Source organism: Macaca nemestrina, chromosome 5 (assembly GCF_043159975.1).
Source record: "Macaca nemestrina isolate mMacNem1 chromosome 5, mMacNem.hap1, whole genome shotgun sequence".
Taxonomy (NCBI): Eukaryota; Metazoa; Chordata; class Mammalia; order Primates; family Cercopithecidae; genus Macaca; species Macaca nemestrina.
In genome coordinates, this window is record NC_092129.1 from 19,855,997 (window position 1) to 19,876,376 (window position 20,380).

Genomic DNA, 20,380 nt, shown 5'->3' on the forward strand with positions numbered 1-20,380 from the left:
ATTTCATTCTTTTTTATATTTTTCATCTCTTCTGAGATGTCCACATTTGCTTACTAATTCTTTACACCTTTTCCTACATATTTATAAACCTTTTTGTAATAGTTGTTTTAAAGTCCTTGTCTGCTAGTCCCAATAACTGGATCATCTGGAGATTGAACTTGTTAATTTTATTCTTGATTGTGTATCACATTACTTGCTTCTTCGTAGTTTCTATGCTTTAAAATTTGCATTGAATATTTTATACAGGAGAACAATGGTGATGCAGGTATAGTAATATTTTGTGTTTTATTCCCCAGAGAGAGTGTGCTCATTTTTATATCTTGCACCTAAGCTGATGAGCCAAGAGTCTAGCTCATGTGGGACTGAGCCATAACACTAGGAAGAGTGAGCTTACTTTTATTTAACCCAACTCCTAACACCCCATGCTGCCACTGCTGCTTGACCTTAGCACTGTTTTAGGCTGCAGTCAGGGGTCTTATTGAGCCAAAGTATTATCTTCAGATGAAACAGTTCCAAACATTGAGAAATTGCATGAGGATTTCCACACGATTTCTCCTGTTCAGTCCCAACTTTACTGCCTTTTTCTCAGCAACATTGAGATAAGTTAGAGTTATAATACCAAGCAAAATATTGTCACATTTTATGATAATGTAGACTTTAATATTTGCCACCTGCTGCTGCCATCAACAATAGCTTGGATGGCCTCTTTTAGACCTGGAAAAGTGACTCTGTTTTTGGCATGCTTTCTCATCCATCTGTCAAAGACATGAAATTTGTCCCCAGTTGTGCTGTGAAGGGAGTATATGTCTGAAAATCTGTTCAGAAGACTTTTTTCAACAGAGTGAAGGTCCTCTGGGGATTTTACATATTAATAATTAATGGTTTATTTTACTTTTTTATTTTATTCATTCTTTATATACATATATAATAAACTCTATAATAAACATATATATATGTGTGTGTCAGTATGTCTATGGGACAAGTTTTACAAGATTCTCTTGTAAAAATTGAAAATGCTTTGTATTTGTTGGGATAATAGTTATTTAAGAAAATTAGATTTAAAAAATATGTGCATTATGTGTGTGTTATATGTATTAGAATATACATATTAATTTCCTTGTTAGGAGCCAGTTTTGAGCCAAAATGTTGAATTTGAAGTTCCTGAGTCTTCCAGGTAGAAGAAAACACCTCACACAAGTGCCATCCCAATGTGAAGCCAAGTACAGGTATGAGAAGCGGTGAAAGAGTTCCTTTGGAGAGCTGGAAACAAGGCTATGAGTTAGTGGATATTTTTAAATGTATTTTTTTCTTAATGGGAGGTGCTCCATAATATTGCCAAAATTACTACACCACAAATAAAACTTATATTTTAAAAAAGGATGAGTTTGTGTCCTTTGTAGGGACATGGATGCAGCTGGAAACCATCATTCTTAGCAAACTATCACAAGAACAGAAAACCAAACACCGCATGTTCTCACTCATAGGTGGGAACTGAACAATGAGATCACTTGGGCTCGGGAAGGGGAACATCACACACCGGGGCCTATCATGGGAAGGGGGGAGGGGGGAGGGATTGCATTGGGAGTTATACCTGATGTAAATGATGAGTTGATGGGTGCTGACGAGTTGATAGGTAGAGCACACCAACATGGCACAAGTATACATATGTAACAAACCTGCACGTTATGCACATGTACCCTAGAACTTAAAGTATAATAATAATAATAAATCTACTACATCTATTTCAAAACACTACAAACGTTATCTTCTTGAAGAATCTCTCCTTTACACTTTTCACCAGTTGTTTCCTCTTGTCTAGTGCTAATAACTCTATAAGTTCCCTAGATGTCTTACTGACTTTCTCCTTTAGTGACCAGGTTGCAACAGTTTCCTCTTCTACTCTCTCTCTCTTTAGCATTTTAAAAATCTCATCCCTTTCTGGTTATTTTCCATAATCCTTATTTCTCATTCTCAAATCAAAAAATGTTCTCAATTTTTTCATCTAGAAAAGAAACAAATGAGTTTCCCCTTCAGGTCATGACTAAGTTTCTATCAGACCAACTCTTAAGTACATAAAAATAATGAACACTGGATAAAATACATAAAACAACTACCTGTATGCACTGAAGAATATAAGGAGATTAACATTTAGAAGAAGGGAAGAGCAAAGGGGAAGTTTTCTATATTTTTAGATCTTTTTTTTTTTTTTTTACAGCTTTTCACCACAGGACAGACTAAATCAGGTTGGCCACAACAGAGTGTAGGAACTTTGATATAAAAACTTATATTTTACTAGCGCAGAGAGCTTGAAGACAGATTGCATTGCAAATGTAGATACTAGAAGTTGAGATATGAATCTGAAAAATGAGAGGTCAAGGAAGGAGGAGTCCAAATTCTGTACATAAGCTCCGCCTCACTCTCTTAACTACCTGTGTGCAGGGGGAAAAAAAAGTGAACTTACATTTGACCTTCTGTTCATTGCAGATGGCAGGGGCAGTTTCCAATTTTAGCTCTTCCAAATTAATTGCCTGCTTAAGAGAAAAAAAAAGAAGCTATTATTCTTTGGCAGAACACGACAGAATGTAGACGCTAAAATGCATCATTCATGGTATACAAGATACAATCAAAAATTACTCAAAAATACAAGAAACTGGAAATCATAAATGATCCTCAAAAAAAAAAAAAATCAATGAAGACCAATGCCAAATGACCCTGATGTTGACACTAGCAGATAAGAATTTTAAGGTGACCATTATAACCACGCTCAATGGGATGAGAAAAAAATGGATTTTTTTTTTTGTGGTGAGCAAAACAGACAATACATCTCAGAAATGAAAACGGAACTATGAAAATGCAAATTTAAAAACTGACAGAAAATACCAGAGATTTTTTTTTAAAGTCATTCAGCAGACTTAATAGCAGAATGAAGATACTAGAGGAAAAAGTGAACTAAAAAAATCAATTGACAGAAATTATGTAACATTTAAAGTAAAAATAAATATTGAAAAAAATTTAATAGACCATTGGAGACGTGTGGAACAATATTAACAATATTAACAATTTTAAGTGTTGTATTTTGGTACTGAGCCCTAGGATCACTTTTCTTTTCTTAATACAGTTTCCTGAACCATATCATCAGTCTGCATAACTTTAATTGTTGTTTATCCGCTGACAATTTTCAAACTATGATATTTATAGTTTCAAAGGAAAATATGTTTGGCTCATAAATTCTAAATTGAGTGTACTTGTCTTTACTAGAAATATACACACACACACACAAACACACGTGTGCATGAACACATACATGGAACTCAGGCAAAAACACAAATGAACAAGCAAAACAAGAATTAAAAACAAATTAAAATTAAAATAACCAAAGACCTAGCGGTTGCAATAGAAAACTGCTATAAATGCCATTATGGAAGAGTATACAGGTATCAGCATTTCTTAGAAGAGTAGATTTATTACAAAAAGTGACTTGAAGAGAGTAAAGTAGATCTAAATGTCCAGATTTTCCTAACAAAACTAAGCAGAAAGAAAAGAAATCGGAGAAATAAATATAATGTACCAAAGTTATAGTAAGCACAATTAGTGTTATTATTACCGCAAGTTTTTAGAGAATTACAATTTTTACTTTATTGAAAAGCTAAAAGATCCCTTAAAGCAAAACTTAAAAGAAGATACAGAATCAACAAATCACTAAAATTGAGACACCATATAAACCATCTAGTACAATGCAGGATTGAAAAACAAAGGCATTTAAAAATCAGAAAGGATAAAGAGACTACAGAATTTTACATTGTATTTATATGTAACTGGTTTGAATCTCCTTTGTAAAGGCAAAGACATGAGACTGTTAAATTATAGGAGGCTGTTTTTTTGGGCAAAACTCCTACACTAGGCCCCAACGGACCAGACTCAAAAAGGCGTTACCTATACTCACCAAAGTGAAACTGAATTTTCATCTGTCCTTCAAAGGAATTAGCAGAGAGAGCGATAACAGCCTAATTTCTGAACAGGGCAGTTTCCATCTTTGATTAGCATAGTAAAGTGTCCTTTAAAAAATATTTTTTAAATTTCAAAATAGTTTTATATTTATAGAAAAATTAAGAAGATTGTATGGAGTTCCCATATACCTCCACATTCAGTTTCCCCACTAACAACATTTTGTAGTATATTTGTCACAATGAACTAATTTTAAAAATTGCTGATACAAAATATTTGTTCATATTTATAAGGCAAGGGTGATATCCTGTTACAATCATAAAATGTGTAATGATCGAGTGTATTTAGGATATCCATCACTTTGATTATTGATCTCTGTGTTGGGAACATTTCAAGTTCTCTCTTCTAGCTACTTTGAAGTATATAATACATAACCATATATAATATATTGTTGTTTACTGTACTTTTCTTACTCTGCTATCGAATGTTAGAGCTTACTCCTTCTACCTAATTGTATATTTGTACACATTGACCAACCTCTTTTAATCTCTCTTTTACCTTTCCCAGTCTCTGGCAACCATCATTTTACTCTCTACTTCCATAATATGAGTCTTTTTAGCTACCACGTATGAGTGGGAACATGCAATATTTGTCTCTCTGTGCCATTATGTGATTTCACTTAACATAGTGACCTCCAGCTCCATTCCGGTTGCTGCAAATGACAGATTTTATTAATTTTTGATGGCTAAATAATATTCTATTATTGTACACACACACACATATATATGTGAGATATATTATATATAGGTGAGATATCTATCTATATCTAAATAACTCTCTCTCTCTATATATATATATGTGAGCTATATATATCTCTATAGCCCTATCTTTTTCTCTCTCTCTTTATATATATATAGATCTATATATCTGTGAGCTATGTAGATCTATAGAGAGCTATATATGTAGATATACAGGTAGCTATATAGACATAGATTTAGATATATATAGATGTATACCTATATATAGATATATAGAGATATATCTATATATCTGAGATATATATCTAGATATAGCTCACATGTGTATGATATATATATATATCTCTCTCACATTTCTTTATCCATGCATCCACTGATAGAGGTTGATTCCATATGTTTGCTATTGTGAAGAGTGCTGCAATAAACATGTGGGTGCAGGTATTTTTTTGAGATACTGATTTACTTTCCTTTGGATACATGACCAATAATGAGATTACTGGATCATAGGTACAATAATAGTTGGAAATTTGGACATCTCACCTCCAACAGATTATCTAGACAAAAAAAAAAAAAAAATCGCCAAAGAAACTTTGGATTTAAACTACATTTTAGACCAAGTGGGCCTAACAGATGTTTATAGAACATTTTATTCAACAGCTGCAAATATACATTCTTCTCACCAGCACATGAAACATTCTGCAAGATAGATCATATGTTGGGTCACAAAACAAGTCTCAACAAATTTTCAGAAATAAAAGTCATAGCAAGTGTTTTCTCAGACCACAATGGAATAAAACTAGAAATCAAAACCAAGAGTAACTTTGGAAACTGGGCAAATACATGGAAATTAAGGAACATGCTCCTGAATGACCCATTGGATCAATAAAGAAATTAAGAAGGGAATTGTTTTTAATTCTTAAAACAAATGAAAATGAAAAAGCAACAAACCAAAACTTATGTGAAAAAGCAAAAACAGTCCCAAGAGGGAAGTTTATAGCAATGAATGCTGACTTTAGAAAAGCACTTCTGTTTTAGTATGTAACCTGAAGTTAACCAATCACTTATCTTTCTATTTTTCTGTGTCCCTGCCTCTGCCTTTCAAAGAAAGTCAATTTGAAATGCCCAGTCTGCTTTTTGTTCTTCGTTTCTTCTTTCTTCAACCCCTTTTCTATCTATAAAACCATCCTCCTTTACTCAACTCATTGGAACACATATTTTATGGAATAAAATGTTGCCAGATTCTAAAATCACAATAAAACCAATTAATATCTTTAAACTAAATTGGTTGTTATTTTGTCTTTTGAAAAGTTAGATTTTTAAAAAAATCCAAAATATACAACCCCCAAAACTCAGAAAGGTTAACCATATCAAGGAAGCACAAATCTGGGCAGGTGTTTTAGGCAAACAGAAATGGAAAAATAGGTCCAGATTTAATATAAAGATAAACAGAAAAATGCATTACATGAGATAAAGTCAGTTTTTTAAATGCAGTTTATTCCACAATGGGTATGCGATAAATATGATCCTTTTTATGCTAACATATGAAACAAGAATGATAGAAATACAAGGGAAAATTGTCCAAAAAATAATGAGGTGCAATAGACCTGCAGAGTCCAATACAACAGCCACTACTTTTGTGTGACTATTTAATTTCTAACTGAAATTAATTAGTATTAAATACAATTAACTTCATTTACTCTTATGTCCTAGATACATTTCAATCATTACGTAGCTACATATGACTAGTGAACGCAGTGTTGGCTAGTGCCCAAAACTGTGTCCATCATTGCAGAAGTTTCTGTTGGACAACATTGCTATAAATATCTTTCTCACTCTCTGATATATCATACATGAAAAATACAAATAGGATATAAAGGAAGTTCTTCAATTACTGTCATTAAATACATCTGGAGTACCAACTATACTGGCACTGGAGCTACAACTGTAAATAAAACAGACGTCATCCTTGCTGATTCAAAATACCAAACAAATATCTATCCTGAAACAACTAATAGATTGTCTTTCCCAGTACCATAGAGCATTCACTTTAAAAGTCATGTAGTCAAATATCTTATAAAATATTAATAAAATATAAAATGTACAAAGGCTACATATGACATTTTACTTTTCTGTAATAAAAAAACTAGTGACTTGAAAATATAAAATTTTTATTAAACAACTCTAACAACAATGAAACAGATAAGTATATGACATAACACTTAGAGATTGATTATGGAAACCCTACATTAAAAAATGTCAGCTATGGACAAAGCAGTAATTAGTTTGTCAAATTTATGCACGATGAGCCAAATTCATAACAATATGTAAATTTGTTAATTTTAACCTTTAATTTATTTGAATTGGTAATATGTTAGTAATAGGGTAATATTTCACATATAAAGATAAAATAAGAATGCTTGTATTAAGTTTTATTTTCCAGGCATCACTGTATTTATTGTGCAGAACCCAGGACCCTCTCTGTTGTTAGTGCCTTGTGTTTACATATGCAAGTAGGAATAAATGCTAATATGTATTTATATTTCTTTCATTAACACACAAAGTAGCATACCATATACACTGTTTTCCCTTTGCTTTTCTTCATAACATACTCTGAATATCTTTCTGTATCATTCTATGAAGAATCTTTCTTGGGCTACATAATTTCTCATCTAGGGAAATATAAGGTAATTTATTTAACCAGTTTTCTGTTGGTGGGGACTTGAGATATTTTTCTTAATTGTTTTGAAATACTAAAAAATGCAATAGAAAATAGCATTTTACATGTGTTACTTCTTATTCTTACAGACGTATCTGTAGAAAAACACAGCATTGGGATTGCTAGATCAAAGAGAAAAATGCATTTGTACTTTAGATAAAGACTCCAAATTGCCCTCCATATTTGTTAGTTTTATTACTAATTAAAAACAAAGAAAATAAACTTATTATTTAACTTAAAATTTAAAAAAATCTAAGCAACAGAAAAAGCAGACAAAAACTCATAAAATAAGGGAATTGTTAAGTGAATTTTGTTATTAAATATAAAAAGGTGATTACCTTGTTCAATAAAACATGACACAAATAAGATGATACACTGAAATATTTTTAAATAATAGAATATATAAAATCACTTATGATTGGATTTTAATATTTCCATTAAATATATGCTATTATGGGAAAACATAAATCATCAAATTAATTCAAGCAAAAATAGAAACCTGAACAGTAAAGTCTAAAGAATTTTTTTCAATTATAAAGTGATAGAACTCTTTGAAAAGAGAAATTGCGATAGCCTTCAAAATTGAAATGTAGATGTCTATTGGTCCACTACTGAGGAATCTACTTGAAAATATACTTGCACAAGCATTCAAATATATATTTCAAATACATATCACTGCAACCTTTAAAAAAAAATTAAGGACCCTACAAATTTGTATTTGATTTAAATAAATCATTACAAATTTTAGGATATAATTTCCATGTGAGCATGGATCTTTGCTTTATTTTTAGTCATTTTTCTTCACAGTTTTATCAATACCACACAGACCAGTGCTTGCACATAGTTGTCCCTTAATAAATATTATTATTATTATTATTATTATTATTATTATTATTGGAGATGGAGTCTTGCTCTGTCATCCAGGCTGGAGTTCAGTGGCAGAATCTTGGCTCACTGCAACCTCCGCCTCCCAGGTTCAAGCAATTATCCTGTCTCAGCCTCCTCAATAGCTGGCATTACAGGCATATGCCACTGCACTCGGCTAATTTTTGTATTTTAGTAGAGACGGGGTTTCGTCATGTTGGCCAAGCTGGTCTTGAACTCCTGACCCAGGTGATCTGCCAACCTCGGCCTCCCAAGATGCTGGGATTACAAGCGTGAGCCACCATGTCCAGCCCTTAAATATTAAATGAACAAATGTGATGACATACTATACAATCATTAGAAATAATAAAGTAGGTGTTTAATAGTAAAATTTTAAAAATCAGCATATTTTATGTGATAAAGTCTGTTAACACATTTTTTCACACATTTGCTAGTTTAAATATGATTCTAAGTATACCAGAGGCAAAAGCCATAAACAAACATTTTATTCTTCTGACTACATCAATTTGAAAAATTTCGAATAGCCAAAAAATTTTCATAAAATGTTATGAAATCAACAATAAAGTAAAAAATGCACCTAAGATTATGGATAAAAATTATTAATAGATTCAGATATCTTGAAAATCAGTAACCATTACTAAGCCAACATGCCAGTATTCAGTCTTATACATAGACAATTTAAAAGGAAAAAATACAAATGGAAAATAATTAGTGCCAAAACCTTCTCATTTCTCAATAACCAAATAAATACTACTCAATCAATTGATGCTTTAAGTTTGTGGATTTCAGCATCAGAGGCATGTTTGAATAACGGCTCTATTACCTTCAACTTAGACAAGTGTATTAAATTCTTTACTTTTACCTTTATGTTTTATTGTAAAGTGGGTGCAGTGCTACTTATCTCACAGTGTTGTTAGTCTGTGATCAAATATTAAAAGGAATGCACTGAAGTTTCACTTTTAGCTCAATAAACCAGACTACAGTTTTTTTAGCCTTTAAAAAGCCCAATAATTCTTCAAGTAATTGAACATCATTCCTTAGCATTGCAGAACTTAGGCAAGATCAGTGAAATAGTATCTAGTTGGTTATCGTGTCATTTAATTAGTATAACAGCATAAGTAATTAGAACTAGATTTGCCTTTGTTTGTTTGCAAATATATGTAAGCATCATAGAAATTATTCTGTAATTTTGTTAAAATTCTAAAGTTAACTAAAGGTTAAATTTTACGATGATTAAAAATAAAATGCTGTAACAAATAATTATTTAGATTGTATCAAAAAAAGTTTAAAATATCATAAAAAAATGCTGTTAGGTAGATTGACTTAAAAAATAATATTAAAAGGCCGGGCGTGGTGGCTCAGGCTTGTAATCCCAGCACTTTGGGAGGTCGAGACGGGCGGATCATGAGATGAGGAGATGGAGACCATCTTGGCTAACACGGTGAAACGTTGTCTCTGCTAAAAATACGAAAAATTAGCCAGGCATGGTGGCGGGCACCCGTAGTCCCAGCTACTCAGAAGGCTGAGACAGGATAATAGCTTGAACCAGGGAGGCAGAGCTTTGAGTGAGCTGAGATCGCACCACTGCACTCCAGCCTGGGTGACAGAGCGAGACTCCGTCTCAAAACAAACAAAGAAACACAATTAAAATTATGATATTTCTAAAATATATATATTGTTATAAGGTAGCATAATAGAAAAATTAGATTTTATAATATTAAACATTTAAAATTGGTATATTAACACTCAACACTTAAAATTAAACCTTATAATTTTACTTAATTTTTAATTCTGTAATTTCACTTAGATTGTGAGTCTTCTAAGTAACAGTCTTGAATATTCTTTACATTGATGGATTGAAAGAAAAGCAAGATGTCAACTGTCATCTTAAACTTTGATAAAACACTCTAATGTGATGCACTACCATAATCATGAAGAATGAAAACTTATGCACATCTAGACACAACAATGTATGTGGAAAAGAAAAAAAATGCAGAAAATAGGAAATATCAAAATCATATGTTATGCTTACTAATCAAGTGAAACAATAGTTTTTACAAGTGTGCTTCAAGATAACTTACAATTTTGCATCTATCATTTTATTTATTTATTCATTTAATTTTTTTTTGAATTGGAATCTCACACTGTCACCCTGGCTGGAGTGCAATGGAACGATCTCAGCTCACTGCAACCTCCGCCTCCTGGGTTCAAGCAATTCTCCCGCCTCAGCCTCCTGAGTAGCTAGGATTACAGGCGCCCAACACCACGCTCAGCTAATCTTTTGTATTTTTAGTACAAACGGAGTTTCACCATGTTAACCAGGCTTGTCTCGAACTCCTGACCTCTTGATCCGCCCTCCTTGGCCTCCCAAAGTGCTGGGATTACAGGTGTGAGCCAACGTGCCCAACCTGGTGGCTATAATTTTTAAACAAAATGGACTAAATAATTGCTTGAGGCTATCAGCAATTTCCGGTGACTGAAAGGGAGGATTTTCTCTATGAGCTTTTATATTTATTTATTTATTTATTTATTTATTTATTTATTTATTTATTTTGAGACGGAGTCTCCTTCTGTCCCCCAGTCTGGAGTACAGTGGTGCAACCGCTCACTGCAAGTTCCGCCTCCCAGGTTCTTGCCATTCTTCTTCCTCAGCCTCCCAAGTAGCTGAGACTACAGGCGCCCGCCATCATGCCCAGCTAATTATTTTTGTTGTTGTTGTATTTTTTAGTAGAGGCAGGGTTTCACCGTGTTAGCCAGAATGGTCTCGATCTTCTGACTTCGTGATCCACCCGCCTCAGCCTCCCAAAGTGCTGGGATTACAGGCGTCAGCCACTACCGCCCGGCCTTTATGAGTCTGAAGAATAAACTTTCTTCCAGTATTCTGCTCTGTATAAAAGAGGTTGGTGATACTAATAAACATTTCAATTAAAAGCGAACATCTTGACCGGGTGCTGGTTGCTCACGCCTGTAATCCCAGCACTTTGGGATGCCAAGGCAGGTGAATCACCGGAGGCCAGGAGTTCCAGACCAGCCTGACCAACACGGAGAAACCCCGTCTCTACTAAAAATACAAAATTAGCTAGGTGTGGTGGTGCATGCCTGTAATCCCAGCTACTCGGGAGGCTGAGACAGGAGAATCGCTTGAACCTGGAAGGTGGAGGTTGGGGTGAGCCGAGATTGTGCCATTGCACTCCAGCCTGGGCAACAACAGTGAAACTCTGTCTCAAAGTGAACATTTTGTTATTGTTATAACTAATGACCGTGGAACAATGCAGTACTTGAGACTTTTGAGAAAAATGTGTTTCTGTAAAATAAATTTTATTAATCAATATCGTGAAAATGGCCATACTGCCCAAGGTAATTTATAGATTCAATGCCATCCCCATCAAGCTACCAATGAGTTTCTTCACAGAATTGGAAAAAACTGCTTTAAAGTTCATATGGAAACAAAAAAGAGCCCGCATCTCCAAGACAATCCTAAGTCAAAAGAAGAAAGCTGGAGGCATCACGCTACCTGACTTCAAACTATACTACAAGGCTACAGTAACCAAAACAGCATGGTACTGGTACCAAAACAGAGATATAGACCAATGGAACAGAACAGAGTCCTCAGAAATAATGCCACACATCTACAGCCATCTGATCTTTGACAAACCTGAGAGAAACAAGAAATGGGGAAAGGATTCCCTATTTAATAAATGGTGCTGGGAAAATTGGCTAGCCATAAGTAGAAAGCTGAAACTGTATCCTTTCCTTACTCCTTATACGGAAATTAATTCAAGATGGATTAGAGACTTAAATGTTAGACCTAATACCATAAAAATCCTAGAGGAAAACCTAGGTAGTACCATTCAGGACATAGGCATGGGCAAAGACTTCATGTCTAAAACACCAAAAGCAACAGCAGCAAAAGCCAAAATTGACAAATGGGATCTCATTAAACTAAAGACCTTCTGCACAGCAAAAGAAACTACCATCAGAGTGAACAGGCAACCTACAGAATGGGAGAAAATTTTTGCAATCTACACATCTGACAAAGGGCTAATATCCAGAACCTACAAAGAACTCAAACAAATTTACAAGAAAAAAACAAACAACCCCATCAAAAAGTGGGCAAAGGATATGAACAGACATTTCTCAAAAGAAGACATTCATACAGCCAACAGACACATGAAAAAATGCTCATCATCGCTGGCCATCAGAGAAATGCAAATCAAAACCACAATGAGATACCGTCTCACACCAGTTAGAATGGCAATCATTAAAAAGTCAGGAAACAACAGGTGCTGGAGAGGCTGTGGAGAAATAGGAACACTTTTACACTGTTGGTGGGATTGTAAACTAGTTCAACCATTATGGAAAACAGTATGGCGATTCCTCAAGGATCTAGAGCTAGATGTACCATATGACCCAGAGATCCCATTACTGGGTATATACCCAAAGGATTATAAATCATGCTGCTATAAAGACACATGCACACGTATGTTTATTGCGGCACTATTCACAATAGCAAAGACTTGGAATCAACCCAAATGTCCATCAGTGACAGATTGGATTAAGAAAATGTGGCACATATACACCATGGAATACTATGCAGCCATAAAAAAGGATGAGTTTGTGTCCTTTGTAGGGACATGGATGCAGCTGGAAACCATCATTCTTAGCAAACTATCACAAGAACAGAAAACCAAACACCGCATGTTCTCACTCATAGGTGGGAACTGAACAATGAGATCACTTGGACTCAGGAAGGGGAACATCACACACCGGGGCCTATATTGGGGAGGGGGGAGGGGGGAGGGATTGCATTGGGAGTTATACCTGATGTAAATGATGAGTTGATGGGTGCAGCACACCAACATGGCACAAGTATACATATGTAACAAACCTGCACATTATGCACATGTACCCTACAACTTAAAGTATAATAATAATAAATAAATTTAAATTAAAAAAAAAAACTTTCAATAATTAATAAAGTAAAAATTTTAAATTAGCAATGTTTATTTGAATAAAATGTCAGGATTACTCTGCATTGATAATGTTCGATTTTGGCCTCACTTGAGATTGACAGTTGATTTTAGCACCTAGCCATTTGCTATTCAACTAAACTGTATGTTTTATGCACCTCTTTTTTAACAGTTGTCAAGTAGTTATCATAGTTCTAGCACATAGTCAATAAAGGCTATCTACTTAGTGTTACTATTATTAGAGCAAATTGAAGCAATCTCATTAGATATTTTTTAATGTTACAACAAGATTTAGTGTTGAGGAGATAATTTGAACAAAGGCCCATCTTACACCTTGATAAAAGAAGTACAATGTAACCTACTTTGGACAACTTGTAAATATGAATTAGAAGTTTTTAAAAGGTCACTACGTATTGGTCCAGATGTTTCTAATTCTAGAAATTTATCATCAATGGAAAAAGCCAGATAAGTTGGCAAAAATAAATGCTCATGAAAGTTGATATTAACATGGCTTTTAATAGGAAAAATTGAATACAAAGTAGATATCAAAATATAGGTTAAATAAATCAAGGTATCCATATAATCATGTAGTGGGTTTCTGTTTAAAATGAGCATTTGGAAAGTATATTTGTTGATATGAAACTGTTGCAGTATATGTTGTTAAGTGGAAAGCCAGTTAAATTTCCATATACATTGCTACTTTGTATGTAACAGACAATGAAACAATAACACTTCATAATGTTTTCTAAGCACCAATAAAAAGAGGTAGCTGAATATTGCATTACTAAATATCCTTCTCTCCTAGCTGATAGGAATGACTGTAGCTTCTTTACAGCTTTAGACACACCAGGTTTTTTCATCATTCTAGATAAGATTGGTAAATATACCTGATTATAGAATTAAACTGCTTCCTCACAGCATACAATGCACAGCAAATCCCCGTTTCCTTGAAACCCTTCACAATCACTTTGCCCAAATCCTAAAATAAATCCTTTGTAATACACTTTAATTGAGACACCCTCTTATTCTCCATCGTGTGTGTTCTCCCTTGTTGCAATGAGTAATAAACTCAACTTTGTAAAGCTACAGGTATGTCCCTGGTGGTCTTTGCTGTAGCACAATGAAAATGTATCTATTATATTATATGTGTATTATATAATATAATATTACAAAAGATAACATTATATATTAACATTTAATTTTAAAGTGTTTATAAAAGTGTAATTGGTATTTTGGATTTAATTCATTTTTTCTTATATAAATAACATTGATTTTTTTAATTAAAAAATATAATATATATTTTGGAATTTCTGTAAAATTGTTGAGGACAATAATTCACCATGGTATTGTGAACCCACAGGAAAATTTTCTTTAAAACATCAATACTTTGCAGAGCTGTGTTTTTTGTGTTTTTTAAGAACTCTGTGAATCATATTACTCACGGTACCTCCTTGTATTTCAGTTTACACTAGCAAATGGTGTAGTTGCCATAATCTTGTCTACTAATATCACGACAAGTTTTATCATATTTACTTATTTATTTTTAAGTTTCTATTTGGTGCCTAGTAATTATACATATTTATGTGCTATAATGTGATATATCAATGCATGTACACACAGTATAAAAAATCAAATCAGGATAATTATCATATTCATCATTTTAAACATTTATCATTTATTTGTGGTGTCAACATTCAAAAATCTCTTCTCATTATCTTACAATATACAATACATTATTATTTAGAATAACCCGTATTTTCCTGTGCTTCTATTTCTTAAATTATGTAAAAATAATTTTATTTTGCCTTTTCTTGCAAACGGTCTTAAATAAACTTGGTCAGAAAATTGATTATAAATAAAATAAATACTTCTATTTGGTTGAGAGTTTTTAAATGGTACTATTTATTAAAGTACACATTGGTCACACAAAAGTTATTTCAAAATTATCCACTGATTTTTTTTTTTTAAATGTGGAAGTCAAACAAGGAAAACTTACCAAAATAAGCAAGCAATAACAGACCTGATTAGTTCAATAATCAAGACATATGCATGTACAGACACAAATGCCCACATTTATTTATTCATAACTTTTAATATTTCAAAATTGACAAAATTGAATATACTTATCAAGTACAACATAGAGTCTTAAGTATATATACATTGTGGAATGATTCAATCTACCTAATTAACAAATGTATTACCTAACATAGTTATCATTTTTGTGGTGAGAATACTTACTATCTACTCTTTTTGCATTTTTCAAGAATATAACATATTGCCATTAATTATAGTCCCCATGCTATATACAGCAGAATTGGTCAAGATAAATTCTGATGATGAACTGTATTTTCAGAAATTTCTATTATTTTAAGCATGTAAGGTATTTATCTTTTTGGAAAAAAAAAGAGGTTATTTTTACTCTTCAAGATTAGCAAGATATAGTTATCAGTAGTTATGCAGTAAACTAAATAAATATTTAAAATTTTTAAAATAATCTAATTCTCATCTCTATTTCCCTCACTGAGAATATTAGGATTCTAGTTTAACGTGCGATACCTTTTAAAGTGGAATAATGTTGAGATATGACTCTGAGATTTAAAAAACAAACCAAAGGTTTCCTCCTCCATTTAAGACCTATTGTCTTACATCATTTTATTTAATTGTTTTATTAGAACTCAGAACTCAGTGAAACAGTGACTTGCAAGAACTATGGAGCCAGATTACTCTATATGAATTCTCTACTTTCAAATCATATGATCTTGGACATGTTACTCTCTGTGCTTCAGTTTTCTCACCTATTAATTGGAAATGAAAAGAGTAATGAGGACTTGTTACACATTTTAAGTAAGTGAATATCTCTAAAGCAGTAGCATATGGAAGCTCTGTGCTTATAAAGGTCAAGTTGGGATTTTAATTTTTACCTTTTACATGAAAACAGGAGAAGAAAAAAGATTTGAAAACATAAATATATATCCAACAAATATAAATTAAATATAAAGTTTTGTTATAATTTAAGTCAACAGTCCCTTCAAAACGTAATACAAATTTACTTTAACATTATGCAACTAAATTCCTGATGAAAAATAATTAATTAAATTAAAATGTAGTTGATAAAAATTATTTCTTGTTAACTGGGTCATAAAACTTTTCATTTTTTCTGTAAAATATTTATTTTCTCGTGTGTGTGTGTGTGTGTGTGTTTCTTAACAGACCAACCCAACATTTTCTCATAAAAATAAACTATTCATATAATTTTGCTGGTTTGAACTTTATTATTGCTAATTTTGCCATATTATATCTTTGTGTTATCTGTGATAAAACCTATGTAAACAGGATACACTTCACTGCTATTAGTAGTATAAAAGTTCAGTAACATAAGTATTAAGTAGTGTGCACTAAATAGTTAACATCTATAATTAAAAATAAAATGTACAACTTTTAAGTCTCTGATCTTGCTAGAGGTGATTTATAATCTGACTTTTCTACCTTCTGTCAAATTGAACATAATATTTAGAGTGGAGCTGTAGAATGCTGTTAGTAAATGAATTCTCATTTATCACATGATAAACATTATGCACCTATGTACCACCAACTCTATGAATCATTACCAGAAATTTCCATAGGTCAAACCCACCTTTCTTTAAGCCTTTAAAATTATATTATTATATGAAACATATGCTGTAAAACACTCCTGTTAAATCTCAGATACAGGACAGAGCCTGTATAAAGAAAAAATCCATTCTGTTACACAGGAATTTAATTTATGGTACTATTAAGGTGACTTAGGTTTATGTATCTTTTGAAATCACTGTGAAAAATTACAGAGGACTTTATAAACTTTTACTTTTAGTCAATTTTCCATAAGATCATTTCTTCAAAGTATACTAATATATATAACATCACAATACTTTTTTAAAGGATATGAAAATGCTTCTAGATTTTGATGGGTAATATATCAGGCTTGCATGTTACTCAGATACTATTAACCAAGACAAGACGATGCAGAGTAAGATGGCTTAATGGAAGCCTTCACAGATCATCCTCCCCACAGGAACACCAAATTGAATAACTATCCACACAAAGAAGCTCCCACATAAGAACCAAAATCAGGTGAGTCATCACAGTACCTGCTTGTAACTTCATATCATTGAAAGAGGCGCTGAGGCATATAGAAAAGACAGTCTTGAATCATTGACATCATTGCCTCCCCCATTCCCTAGCAGTGGCTGCAGGGCACAGAGAGAGAATCTGTGTGCTTGGGTGAGGAAGAGCACAGCGATTGTGGGACTTTGCATGGGAACCTAGTGCTGCCCTATCACAGTGGAAAGCAATACAGGGTACAACTCAACCGGCACCCATGAAGGGAGCATTTAGACCAGACCTAGCCACAAGGGAATCACCCATTGCAAGGATTGAAATTTGAGTTCTGGCAAGCCCTGCCACCTCAGGCTAAAGTCCTCTGGGGTACTAAATAAACTTGAAAGACAATCTGATCTACAAGGCGTGCAGTTCCTGGGCAAGTTCTGGTGCTGTGCTGGGCTCAGAGCCAGGGAACTTGGGATGCACACCGACTAGTGAGATATCAGCTATGGCAGCCAAAAGAGCGCTTGCCCCATTGCTCCCCTAACCTGGAGAAGTTCAGCTTGCAGCTCTGGGAGAGACTCCTTCCCTCTGCTTGAGGAGAGAGAGGGAAGAGTAAAGAGGACTTTGTCTTGCAACTTGGATACCATCTTAGCCACAGTAGGAAAGGGCAATAAGCAAAGTCTGGAGGCTTCCATTTTAAGCCCTAGCTTCCAGATGACATTTCCAGACACATGCTCGGCCAAAAGGGAACCCACTGCACTGAAGCAAAGGACCTAGTCCTGACAGTATTCATCACATGCTGATTAAAGAGACATTGGGCCCTGAATAAGCAGCAGTGGTATCCAGACAGGACTCACTGCAGGCCCTGGGTGAGATTCAGAGATGTGCTGACTTCTGGTGTGACCCAGCACATTCCCAGCTGTGGTGGCTATGAGAAAAAGAGAGGAAAGACTAAAGGAGACTTTGTTTTGCAGCTTAGATACCAGCACAGCCGCAGTGGGGTAAAGAACCAAGTGGGCTCTTGGGTGTCCCAATTCCAGGCCCTGGCTTTTGGATGGCATTTTGAATCTGCCTGCACTAGAGGGGATCCAACTGCCCTGATGGAAGAGTCCCAGGCCTAGAAGCATTCACCACAAGCTGACTGAAGAGCCCCGGGGCCTTGAGTGGACATTGGTGATAGCCAGGTAGTACTTGCCACAGCCCTGGGATGGTGGTGGTCACAGAGAGAGACTCCTCTAGTTGTGAAAAGGGGAGGGAAGAGTGAGAAGAACCTTATCTTGTGGCTTGGATGCTAATCCAGCCACTGTAGAATACAGCAACATGTCGATTCCTAACACCTCTGATTCTAGTCCCTGGCTACCAGATAGCATCTCTGGAAACACGCAGTACTTGTGGGGGAACTCGATACCCTGAAGAAAAGGACACAAGCCTGGTGGCTTTGCCACCTCCTGACTGTAGAGCCCTAGGGCCTTGAGTTAACATAAGCAGTAGCCAGGTGGTAGTTACCAGGGGCCATGGATGAGATCCAGTGTTATGCTGGCTTCAGGTCTGACCTAGTGCAGTCCTAGTGGGAGTGGCCACAGGTGTGCTTGTGTCACTGCTTCCCCACCTCCAGACACCTCAGTACAGAGAGAGAGGGGCTCTGTTTGGGAGAAAGTAAGGGATGAGAACAAGAGTCTATCTGGGAATCTACAGAATTCCTCTATATCTTATCTAAGACCAAACAGGTGCTACCTCTGTGAGTCTTCAAGCACAGCATTGCTGGGTTTGGGGGACCCCCTAATGCAGATATAGCTGCAGTGACCAAAGACTTAGATCACAAAATCCAAGTCCTTTTGAATATGTAGAGAGCCTTCCCAAGAAGGATGTGTACAAACAAATGCAGACTGTGAAGACTACAATAAATACCCAAATCTTCAATGCCAAGATTTATAAACATCTACAAGCACCGAGACCATCCAGGAAAACATGACCTCATAGGATGAACTAAATAAGGCACCAGGGGCCAATCCCAGAGAGATAGAGAGATGTGACTTTTAAGACAGATAATCCAAAATAACTGTTTTGAGGAAATACAACAAAATCCAAGATAGCAAGATAGCACAGAGATGGAATTCATAATACTATTAGATAAATTTAACAAAGAGATTGAAATAAAAAGAATCAAGCAAAATTCTGGTGCTGAAAAATGCAGTTGACATACTGAAGAAGCATCAAGGTCTCTTAACAGCAAAGTTCATCAAAGAGAAGAAATAATTAGTTTTCTATATATTTGAAAATATATAGTCAGAGGAGACAAGAGAAAAAAAAATGAATGAAGTGCATCCACAAGAGCTAGAAAAGACCTAAAAAGGGCAAATCTAAGAGTTATTAACCTTAAAGTGGAGGTGGAGAAAGAGACAGGAAAAGTTTATTCAAAGGCATAACAACAGAGAACTCTTCAAACCTAGAGAAAGATATCAATATTCAAGTACAAGATTATAGAACACCAAACAGACTTAACCCAAAAAGATTACATCAAAATATTTAATAATCAAACTCCCAAAGGTCAAGGGTAAAGAAAGGATCCTAAAAGCAGCAAGAGAAAATAAACAAATAGCATATAATGGAGCTCCAATAAGTGTGGCCGCAGATATGTTAGTGGAAAATTTATAGGCCAGAGAGTGGCATGACATATTTAAAGTGCTCAAGGAGAAAAAAAAAAACAACAACACTTTTATTCTAGAATTGTCTATCCAGAAAAATTATCCCTCAAAAATTAGCAAGAAATAAGCAGTTTCCCAGACAAACAAAAGCTGAGAGGGCTTTCATCAACATCAGATCTGTCATACAAGAAATGCTAATGGGACTTCTTCAATTTGAAAACAAAAAGATGTTAATGGGCAACAGGAAATAATCTGAAGGCATGGAATTAACTAGAAACAGTAAGTACACAGAAAAACACAATTATAACACTGTATTTGTGGTGTATAAACTAACATCTCAAGTAGAATGATTAAAAGGTAAAGCAATCAAAATAATAA

General features: G+C 34.3%; 1 long non-coding RNA gene across 2 annotated transcripts in view; it reads right to left on the reverse strand.

The window, feature by feature from the left end:
* The window catches only part of LOC139363117 (uncharacterized), a 287,996-nt gene that overhangs the window by 90,770 nt on the left and 176,846 nt on the right, over window positions 1–20,380 (reverse strand). Inside the window, exons 2-3 of one of the 2 annotated variants that reach the window (XR_011623028.1) lie at window positions 2,462–2,528; window positions 1,179–1,260 (exon numbers count right to left, since the gene is read on the reverse strand). This is a non-coding gene — a long non-coding RNA (uncharacterized lncRNA). Of the gene's footprint in view, window positions 1–1,178; window positions 1,261–2,461; window positions 2,529–20,380 lie in introns of those variants that run through there. The other variant, XR_011623029.1, reaches the window with a different exon arrangement.